Here is an 11,849-nt window from a genome sequence, read left to right on the forward strand (position 1 = left end):
ACTTTTTTCAATTGTGCTTCCAGACATTTACCATTCAACAAAAGTAAGAAGCTTGTCACATTCCCAGAGGATATGGGATATATTCTCTTGCACCATATTCTCAGGATTTTTCTTTAAAAAAAAAAATTAATATTTTTCCCCTAGTTACATGTAAAAACAATTTGCAACATTTGCCATTTAAAACTTTTGAATTACAAATTTTCTCTTACTCTTCCTCATTGCTGCGTCCTGTCTACTACACATTGAGAAAGTATATAATCCAGTGATATAGACTATACATTCATGCAGAACATATTTCCATATTAGGAAAGAAGACATGAAAAAAAAACAAAAAGTATATTTTGATCTGCATTCAGATTTCATCAGTTCTCTAGAGATGAAAATCATAAGGCCTTCAGAATTATCTTGGATCATTGTATTGCATTGTGTTCACAATTGATCATCTATACCATATTGCTATCACTATAAAATGTCATCCTGGTTCTGTTCGATTCATTTTGCATCAGTACAAGGCTTTGCAGATTTTTTTTTTTTCTGAAAGTATCTTGTTCTTCATTTTTTGCAGAACAATTAATATGCCTTTATAATCACATAAAACAAGTTGTTCAGCCATTTCCCAGTTGATGGACATCCCTTCAATTTCCACTTCTTTGCCACAACAAAAATAGCTATTAGAAATAGTGTGTGTGTGTGTGTGTGTGTGTGTGTGTGTGTGTGTGTGTGTGTGTGTTTTTCCTTTTCCTTCAATCTCTAGGATACAGACCTGGTGGATTGCTGGGTCAAAGGGTATCTATAGTATTATAACCCTTTGAATATAAGTTTCAAATAGCTCTACTGAATGGGTGAATCAATATACAAGTTCAACAGTCCATTAGTGTTTCAATTTTCTCACTTCCCTTTCAAAATCTGTCTTTTTCCTTTTCTGATATGTTAGACAATCTCATAGGTATGAGATAGTACCTTTGAATTGTTTTAATTTGTATTTCTCTAATCAATAATATTTTGGAACATTTTTATGTAACTATAGTTAGCTTTGATTACTTTTGCCTGAAAACTACTTCTTAATATCCTTTGACCATTTATCAATTTATGAATGGCTCATTTCTAAAAATTTGATTCAGTTGTCTATATATATTTGAGAAATGAGGTCTTTATCAGAGAAACGTACTGTAAATTTTTTCACAGTTACTATGTGTTTTTCTTCATAGTTTTCATATTTATTTTACTCTTCCTTTTACCCTGTTTATTCTCAAAAGGGTTTATTCCTCAAAAGGAGGAAATTTTCCTCCCTTTATGTATAAGATAGATTTCTATATCCAACTGAGTGTGTTAATAATACTCTTTGAATCAATTCCAATAAGAGTAAGATTCACAGATTCCCTCCCAGCTTCACTCCATTGTAAAATCTCTTTGCGTCCTCTTCTGTGTTAGATCATTTATCCTTTTCTCACTCTTTTCCCTTTCTTCCAATGCATTACTCTCTCACACCGTAAATTCTCACACCATTTTTAAGTATTTAACTCATACCTGTACCCTTTGTGTCCTTCTTGTATTTGTATTTGTGTTCTCTTTGAAAGTCTCCTATTTGAAACCTACATTTTCTATTCAGCTTTGATCTTTTCATCAGAAATTTGTGAAAATCCCCTATGTCATTTATGATCCATTTTTCCCATAAAAGATTTATACTCAGCTTTTTGGGGTAGGTGATTCTTGGTTATAATTTTAGCTGTTTTGCCTTTCAGAATATCCAATTCAGAAACTTTAGATCTTTGTGTTATCCTGATTGTGGCTTCATGATAATTGAATTGTTTCTTTTTGGCTACTGCAATATTTTCTCCTAGATTTTAGAATTTAGCTCTAATATTCCTGGGAGTTTTCATTTGGGGATGTCTTTCAAGAGGTGATTGGTGGATTCTTTCAATTTCTCTTTTACCCTTTGGTTATAAAATATCAGGGCAGTTTTTCTTGATAATTTTTGAAAATGGTAGGCTCTTTTATTTTGATCATGACTTTGGGATAGTAGAATAATTCTTAAGTTATCTCTCCTGGATCTATTTTCCAGTTTCATATTTTCTATTTTTACATGCTTTTGATTTTGTTTCTCGATGTGTTTTAGAGTTATATGTTTCCACTTGTTCAAGTCTAATTTTTAAGGAAATACTTCAGTGAATTTTTGTACCTCCTTTTTCATTTGACCAATACTACTTTTGAAGAAATTCTTAAGTGATTTTTTTTTTTTTTTTTTTTTTTGCTGAGGCACTTGGGGTTAAGTGATTTGCCCAGGGTCATACAGCTAGGAAGTGTTAAGTGTCTGAGACCAAATTTGAACTCAGGTCCTCCTGACTTCAGGGCTCCCTTTAGTGAATTTTTGTATATCTTTTCCCACTTGGCCAATCTGCTTCTTCAAAGCATTCTTGTCTTCATTAGATTTTTATGTCTATTTTACCATTGGGCCTGTTCTGTTTTTAAGGTGTCATTTTCTTTGGTATTTTGGTGCCTCCTTCATCAAATTGCTGAATCTTTTTTCAAGATTTTCTTGTGTCACTTTCATTTTTCTTCCCAATTTTCCCTTTCCCTTGCTTTATTTTTAAAATCCTTTTTGAGCTCTTCCACAACCTAAAGCTGCTTTGAAGCTTTGGATATAGGCGTTTTGACTGTTGTCACCTTTTAAGTTTGTTTTGATCTTTTCTGTCACTATAGTGACTTTTTATGGTCAGGATCATGTTCTGTTGTTTGCTCATTTTTTCCAGGCTATTTCTTGACTTTTAACTCTCTGATAAAGGAGCTCTGTTTCCCGAATGGAGAGGGCACTGTCCCAAGCTTCCCGATTTTTTGTGTGCAGCTGTTTTCAGAGAGAAGTCTAAGGACCTGTAAGTTTTTGGTCCTTTGAAAGCAGCATGATTTAAGGAAAGGTGTGTGTTTACTAGTCTCTTGTGATATGCTCTGGTCTGTGAGGGATTACTATCATTGTTTAATAACTTGGAACTGTGACCACAAGCTTTTGTGTGATAATGCTCTTCCTCATCCTGTGACCCAGACCTAAGTATGGGCAAGGCAACAAAGTCCTGCATTTTGCCTCCACTCCCCAAGGACCATCAAAGGGACTCTTTTTAGTCTTCAGATCAGTTTTGACTCCCTTACTGTCTATGGGCTGAGAGGTCCAAAAGCCTGCTGGGGCTACCACCGATTCAGTTGCCCTCAAGGCCTACTTGATGGTTCAAATCCTGGAATGGGCTGCGCTCCACTGTACCCTGAAGCCACAGCACTGATCTAAGTTGTTTGGGACGGGAAAATTATTTCGCTCATCCTTTTTTGGATGCTGCCACTCCAAAATTAGTTTTAGAGGCATTATTTGCATTATTCAGAGTTTAGAGGGGATTAGTAAGAAGGCAGGTGAGTCCCCACTTTTTTCTGTCATCTTGACTCTATCTCTAGGAGTTTCTAAAAATGATATTTAAGATTTTGGCATATTGTACTAATTTTCACTAACCTAGGCTACCTCTTTTACCCATCTCAGCTCTTTATTCCCTATTTTCCATCCTAATTGGAGGAGTAATATGAATAAAAAGAGCATTGGATATAGAATTAGGAGAGACCTGGTTTTAAATTTCAATTTAAAACACTATGACGTAAGACCAGTCACTTTTATTTTTGAGTCTTCAGTTTCCTCTTGGGTAAAAAGAGATTTAAAATATTTGTCCTATTTGGAAAATGCCATTTACATCCTGAGAGAGAATTATGGAGACTGAATCAAAGCATACTACTTGCACCTTTATTTTCCTGCTGTTTTGTTTTCTCACAGTTTTTCCCTTTTGTTCTGATTTTTCTCTTCCAACATGACTCATATGGAAATAGTGTAAAAAGTGAATGTACATGTATTATCTTAAAAAAAATTTGAGTTCCATCAGAAAAAAATAAAATGAAACAAAATATTTTTCCTATCTATTGCTCAGTGTTGTTAGGAAAAACATTTTGTAAATGATTTAAGAATTTGAAGTATTTAAATTTCAGTTCAATAAACATTTAAGTACCTAAGTTATGGCAAAGTTCAAGATTACACTTATGGAGGTGTAATGATCCCTAGATAGAACATGAAGGTAGGTAAATTTCCTGACTAGTTTAAGAATTTAAAAATAGTGTGAGAAAATGGAAAGCCTTTATTTGTTATGATTTTTTTTTGGGGGGGGGGAGATCTGAGACATGTCTAAATTCATTCTTATTTCCTTGTGTTTCCTGAGGATAGATTTTTGGAGGTCTTTGAATTTGAGTAGGAAAAATATTACATATTTACTTTCACTAATTCACTATTTCATTTCTTTGTAATCTTATAAATCTTATGGTTGTTAAAGACATTATTCTAACAAGAGGTTCATAGACTTCACCAGATTGTTTAGGGTCCCTAATGCAAAAAAAGTTCAATATGTCTGTTTTTAAATTTTGTTATTTCTTTTTCTTGTAACTTAGGTCCAACTGTTTGGTTTGGGAGTTTTGACCTGTTCTGTTTTCAACTTGTGCTGGTCACCCCTCCTTAAGGCAATCTAGTGGCCATTGACCTTAGAGCTCACCCTATTAAAGTCAAATTTAACTACTTAAACCCAATCAGCTTAGCCCACTGCAATTCAAAACTTTCCAAGCTGGAGATCTGCCAACATCGATCTCCTCATGTGCAAAGATTACAGACCTATATCACCATGCTCAGTTATATGTAATATACTTATCAAATTAGATATTGAAGAATAGTGACTGGTAAGTACTTATTTTAAAAGACTTTAATTATGTTTTATGTGATCAAATGGCTTTATTGACTGTAGAATTAAAGTCAATAACACATAGGTAATGGTAGATTTTAACTCTGACAATGTAGAGCTAGAAAAGACCCTTAGAAGTCATCTAATCCAATTCTTTCATTTTACTGATAGGAAACTGAGACCCAGGGTCACACAGAGAGTAATAAACAAAACTAAGGTAGGTTGCTGTCCTTGACTCAACTCTGAATTAGTTGGTTATTGAAGAACTAAGTGATTTGAATTCTCCATGAAATCAACTGTTCATTAAATTCCTGTTTTTATGGGACAGACTGTAATACTAGAGAAACTGAGCCAGGAGAGAGATTAGAGAGTTTTTAATATTTCATTAATTGGAGAGCATAATTGACTGGACAGGACTCTCATCTCAAAGTATCCAGTGATGAATGAGATGAAGCCAAATCCTTAAATACCTTTTACAAACAAAGAAGGGACAGAAGTGGGAAACTTCTTCACAGACCCATTTGGTTCTGTCAGGATGGGGGGAGGCCATAAAAGCCAGAGTCAGGATGTCTGAATAAACAGAAGTAAAGATGTCAATGAGGTATCTGGGATAGTCTTATCTTTTGGAATATTTTAGAGGGATAGTGTAAATCAGTGGTTCTCAAAGTATGGTCTAGAGAATCCTGGGGATCTCTGAAATCCTTTTAGAGGGTCTATAAATTCAAAAATAGTTTTTATTTCCAATATGGTAAATGTCTATAAATATAATCCAGATAAACAAAAACGCTTTGGAGATAATCCTCAATAATTTTTAATAGGATAAAGATACTGAAAACAAAAGTTTGAGGACCACTGGTGTAAATTCTTGAGGACAGAAAGAGTTAGGAGTCAGGAAGTCTGAGCTCCTTATCTTGAGTCTTACATTGACAATTTATAACCTTAGAGCAAATGGTCCTCAGTCTTAATGGAGCAGAGGGGTAGTTTACAACTAAGGGGATGAAACAGAACAGTTAAGGAAACTGAGATAGAATAATTCAGGGAAACTCAGTACAGGAAAACTGAGTCAGGACAGTTAAAGAGAACTGTGTTGTGTGCACAACAAGACCAAAAAAGGAAGTATAATATAATCTCCATTAGAAGAGGGAGTTGAGTTTTGTTTGGTTTGGTTTGGTTTTGTCTTCATATCCCCAGAGCACATTAGAGGAACTTCACTAGTGTTTGCTGAACTCCCTGGCAGAGGTAGGGGGACTATGTGGAACATTGTATATACTATCAGACTTTATCAGTATGTTGGCTAGTTACATCATATTGGTTTTACCTCCACTTTTTATTCTGTAATAAGGGATGTTTCTCTGGGTAGGAAAAAGAGAAAGTTATAAATATTTTTAAACTGATGTTTTAAATGTTTTCTGAAGTAAAAAAAATCAAGCCACACATAATGAAATATCCTCTTATCCAAATTGGTGACCTAATCAGATTATGGTAAAATAATCATGAAAAGAATTATAATATTTTACTCTGTGAAGAGGATTTAATTTGGGGGCTGTTTTCAAAGTTTCTGTAGATAATTTCAAGGAAGTCCTAAACTATTTTGTTAATGTAGATATATAAATTTATAATGTAGGTACACAAATGTATAAATGTATAATACAGATATATATTGTGTAAACATATATGGCATTTGTGTGTTTACATGCATACCTCAGAGTTTTGGCAGATTTGTTTCCAGACCATAACAAAGCAAGTATCGCAATAAAGCAAGTCACATGATTTTTGTTTTTGGCTTCCCAATGCATATAAGTTATTAGTTATATAGAATTATTAGTTATATGCAATAGTATTATGTCCTTAAAAAGTATATATCTTAATTTAAAAATATGTTATTGCTAAAAGAAATGCTTGCCATCATCTGAGCATTCAGCAAGTCATAATATTTTTGTTGATGGAGGCTATTGCTCTGGTGATGCTGATGGCTGCTGACTAATCAGGGTAGTGGTTGCTGAAGGTTGAGGTGGTTGTAACAGTTTCTTAAAATAAGACAATGAAATTTGCCATATAGATTGACTTTTTCTTTCACTTAAACATTCAGACGTCATTGTTAATTGTCCTAATTTCCATATTGTACTCTGTCATGGAATACAACATTCCATATTGTACTCATCAGGTACAGGTGGTATTTGATACACCAGTGTTGGAATCCTTACTAACTGCTAACTAATTAGAGTTGATGTAAGGATTCCAACACACCAGTACTCATCATTTATGATGGCTGGTGGAGAACAATCATAATACACACAACATTTAATCAATAAAGTTCGTCTTAAATGGGTGTGGTTCACACATGATGTGACACAAACATGATGTGAGCTTGTGCTGATGTAAGGTTGCCACATCTTCAAATTATAAAAAATAGAATATTTGTAAAGTATAATAAAGGAAAGGACAATAAAACTGGATATGCCTCTATATGAAATTTTTTAAATCAGGGTCCAGAATGATTTTTTTTTCCTATTTCATTGGAGAAGATAAGCTATCCCAAAAAAGAGCAACTCGATAAAATGGAAGAAGTACTAGGTTTAGTCAAATGACCTGAATTTGAATACTGTCTTTGTTATACTCATAGGATCATAGATTTTAGCCAGAAAGAAACCTTAAAGTAATAATAGTGAATGTTTATATCCTGCCTTAAGGTTTGCAAAGCACATTACAACTATCTCATTTTATCCTCAGGAGAACCCCACAGAGTATGAGTTCTTATCTCCATTTTACAGATAAGAAAATTGAGGCTGAGAAAAATGACTTGCCCAGGATCACATATCTAATTAAGGGTCTAAGGGTGCCTTTGAATCTTGCTGATTCTGCATTCTTGTCTCTGTCCACTGCATCACTCAGCTGCCTCTCTTCTAGTCCTAGAATGTCCATACTTCCCAGGCTTTCTATTCCGTGTAGATCCCACTCAGGTCATTATATGTCCATGTCCTCCCTAAAAGAACCTTGGACTTTCTCCCTGATACTACCCTGGCTTCTGATAGATTATTTTTGAAAGGCTGAAAGGCTGATCTTGCCTGGTTCCTCTGAAACACTCCACGGGTACTGATGAAATGGCAAATGATGAGTACTAAAGCTGATGCAATTTCTGTGATAAATTTCCTGGGGATAAGGTTTTCCTTGGGGGAGCGGGGAAAGATGAGTCATGATAGTTAAATTGAATCTATGGAGTGCAACTGGTATGAAATAAAGAGCTTTTTAGGCTAAAGGAAATAGCATTATCCATTGGGTTTTGAGAGATGGATATAAAACCAGACAGGACTTCAAAAACAGATCTATACAGGTTAAGTGAACTACCTACTTGAAGTCATACAAATATAATCAGAAACAAGACTTGAAGCTAAGTTTTACAACTCTACACTGTCTCGTGGCCCTGGGCAAGTCACTAAATACACTTTTATAAACCCATTCCTTATTAAAAAAAAAAAAAAAACCCAGATAATACATAGACTTACTACTTTCCAAGACTGTCAAGATCTCTGTAAATCATAAAGTGATAAATAAGCCACTCTGCTTACATCAGTACATAAGTAGCAGTTGATTTTAGTTCTTTGCATTCTCTTATAAAAATCAAGCAATCAATACACATTAATTAAAAGCATGTGCTAATAGATGAGAATAAAAAGAGGTAAAAGATAGTTCCTTCCCTCAAGGAGCTCACTATGTAAAGAAGGAGAAAATCAGCAAACATCCAGGGTAGAGATGCAAATAATACATCTGTGGGCTCCTTTGAGGATGCTGATGGCCCACCCGACAATCCTGAATGCCCCACTACCCACAGAGCTCCCTAGCCAGAAGGCTAAGAAGGAATTAACTACTGGTAGGGGCCATAGAATGACATCAAGAAAAACCAGAGAGAAATTGCTAGGAGCAAAGTTCTCATCCTTGGAGTGGGAAATGGCAAAGAAGAAGACTAGAGTAGAGAAAAGACACAGACAATTTCACCCTTATTTCTCCAGAGTGTTTTCAAGGGTCTTGCAGAAGAGTAATTTCAGGTCTTCTATGGAATATTCACAGGAATATTCTGAAATATCAGCCACATCTGAGGGTACCACATCCAAGTATACTCCGTGTTCAGCTGTCATGGTGGAGTGAGGATCAAGCCCCAAAATCCTGCTAGATGGTAGGACATTGGTGGGGAGGGGCGATTCTTCCCCTGTAGGCAGTCTCTCCTCCAGGGTCCCTCCTGGTTACATTGGGGCAAGGACCAGGAATTTCCTCCAAGAACAGTTTTCAGGCCTGATGACCCCATCCATTATACCTGAAGCATGAACCCCTATGTTTCTCAGATATGACACCAGCTAAAATTTGGGGTTCTCTATTTCTCATTTTAACTCTACAGTCTTTTTCCTTTGCTACAGTTTGGTCCCTATTATTAAAGACTCCAAAAGCTGTTTCTAACAGCTGACTGGGAGAAGTTTGAGGGCCCAAAGCTGACTTCTGAAGCTTCCTTTGTATATCTGGATTAGATTATTTAATATTAGCATCTCTCCAGGAAAGATCAAATTGGAGGGCATTGATCTTAAACCCCTCAATAAACTTGGTGGGGTCCTCAGAGTAATGGCCAGCTTTTTCCTTAGTGTGGGAGAGATTTGACATTGAAAAAGGCACCTCTACCCTGAGTGTCCCTCCTGAAAATCTGCTGCTTTTCACAGCAGGCAGAGGTTAGAAGGGGTGGCTGAATCAGGATCCTGAGGAGGAGAAAAAGGGCTCCCATTCCTTGTATCAGAGGACTGGAGGAATGGGAGGAGGGAAGGCTCAGGTTCTGGTTCAGAAGGTGAGAGGGATAGAGATAAAGAAATATTGTCGAACATAACGTCCTGTCTTTGGTAAGGAGGTAGTTTTGAAAGGGATTCAGAGACATCCTGGGTCCCTAGAGGAGTAGGAAGGAAGGGGTTATTTAAAAAGTTAGTATCTAATTTTGATTTCCCTCCAATAAATTTTAGCAGCATCCTGCAGTGTTGTTTTAAGTTTTTTAGTTTTGAGATATTTTAAGCCAAATTTGTCTCTGTTTAAAGACAGCCTAAGAAAGAATCCTTAGGAATAGAGGCAGAAGATTGTCCCTTTTTCTTTTTTTTTTTTTGCCACAAGTGTTAGATTTTCCAGATTCTATTAACGTCCTGTCCTCTCAGGCATCCCTAGAGAGGGAGACAGGTCACAAAAGTTCCCTAATTAAGGGTACTTCTGCTAAAAAAAATGCAGGACTTCCAAGTCTACATGTCCCTAGTCAAGGAAGTTTGCTGAGCATAAAGCTCCGACAGCCCAAACCTTCCTCCGGTATTTGGGTGTCCCAGCCACAGAATAGACAACAGCAAGAGAAGGCTTACTTCGGCCAAAATTTTGGAGATCCCCTTAGCAAGCCACCAAATATTGAGGTATAAGAAATGAGAGGCAAGAGATACCCAAGTCCATATCACAGATTCTTGTGAAAGAATTTGCTGTCCCAATCTGCAGGAAAGGTTTATGGGGGGAAATGGGTTTATTACACTGAGAAATAACTTCCCAGTGAGCCAAATCCAAAAAGGAATTTTAGCAAAGATTTTTTTTTTTTTTTAATTAGCCCAACCTTCTAAGGTTTGAGGCTATGGAGATTAAGGGCTAATTTTCAATTCAATAAAGGGTGGTGATTATGTCCCAGGCCAAGATCTCCAATTGAATTGTAGGTGGAGATCCCCATGGAAGTTTCCCCTAGGGAACAGGAGGGGGGTGCCCCTCCCAAAGGTGGTGAGGAGTTGAGATTTTAGGGTTTCTCTAACCCAGGTCTCCCCAAAGATCGGGGGACTCAGTTTGTATCGGGGGACACATCAAAAGGATTTGAGAAGGCTTCCTATAAATGAGATTTTAATTGGGATTTAAAGGAAACCAGGAAGCTCAGTAGTCAGACTAGAAAAAGGAAAGAATTTCAGAGAGAAGCCAGAGAGAAGGAATGTCTCCTTCATTTAACAGTCCTGTATTACTAGGCAAAGAGTTCATGGTTGAGAGTAAGGTAGGAGTCAAATCATAAAGAGCTTTGAACGTCAAAGAGAGTATTTTGTATTTGCTTCTGGAAGCAATAGGAAACCCCTGGTGTTAATTGAGTAAGAAAGTAACACTATCCGACCAAATCCAATCTAATTCAATAAATGTTTATTAAGAATTTACTAAGTATTAGGCACCATGCTAAGTGCTGGATATACGATTAATTTTTTTAAAAGCTAGCCCATGCTTTCAAGAAGCACACAGTGTAATAGGAGAACTTAACACGAAAGGGAAAAGTCCAAGGAGTATCCAGCTAGGGTGCATCTTGTTCCATGGAGCTGAAAAAAAGCAGAACAGCCGTTACAAGGTGGAAAATCATTCCAGAGATTGGAATGGAGACACATACGGTTGCAATAATCACAGCATGAGGGGATGAGGGACTATGTCAGGTGGCAGTGTCAGGGGAGAAAAGAGAATATTCAGGAAATATTGCAAAGGTGAAATCAGCAGGCTCCCCTTTATAGTAATAAGAAGAGTAAGAGTAGGGGATGACTGAGGGAACAAGATAATGAATTCTGTTTCGGACATAGTGAGTTTACGATGTATACTGAATGTCCAGTTAGAGATATGTGAAAGGCAGTTGGAGGAGTGAGATTAAAAGTTAACAAAGACACTGGGACAGGAAAGATAGATTTGAGAATCATAGAGATTTGACAATATATAGAGATGACAATTAAATCCATTGCAGCTGATGAGAACACCAAGTGAAGTACAAAGCGGAACACTAAAATTATATTAATTGGCACCACTGGATTTACCCAGATTTAATATCTTACTTGGCTAAACAGAAGGAAAACTCCTAAATGATGATTATACATAATTTATCCCTTCCTAAAGTGAATCAGTGCTAAATTAAAACAGCAGGTGGCACTGGAGAACAAGAATGAAGAAGAAACTAATAGAGGAGTCTATTTCTAATTTTTTTTTTTTTGCAACAAACCTACAAAATACACATGTTCTAAGGCTCTTTTGTATTCCTTAAAGATTCTAAAATCTGTCCCACTTGACCTGGTTGCCTTAGTTTTTCATAGTACA

The sequence above is a fragment of the Antechinus flavipes genome, chromosome 5, assembly GCF_016432865.1.
Source record: "Antechinus flavipes isolate AdamAnt ecotype Samford, QLD, Australia chromosome 5, AdamAnt_v2, whole genome shotgun sequence".
Classification (NCBI taxonomy): domain Eukaryota; kingdom Metazoa; phylum Chordata; class Mammalia; order Dasyuromorphia; family Dasyuridae; genus Antechinus; species Antechinus flavipes.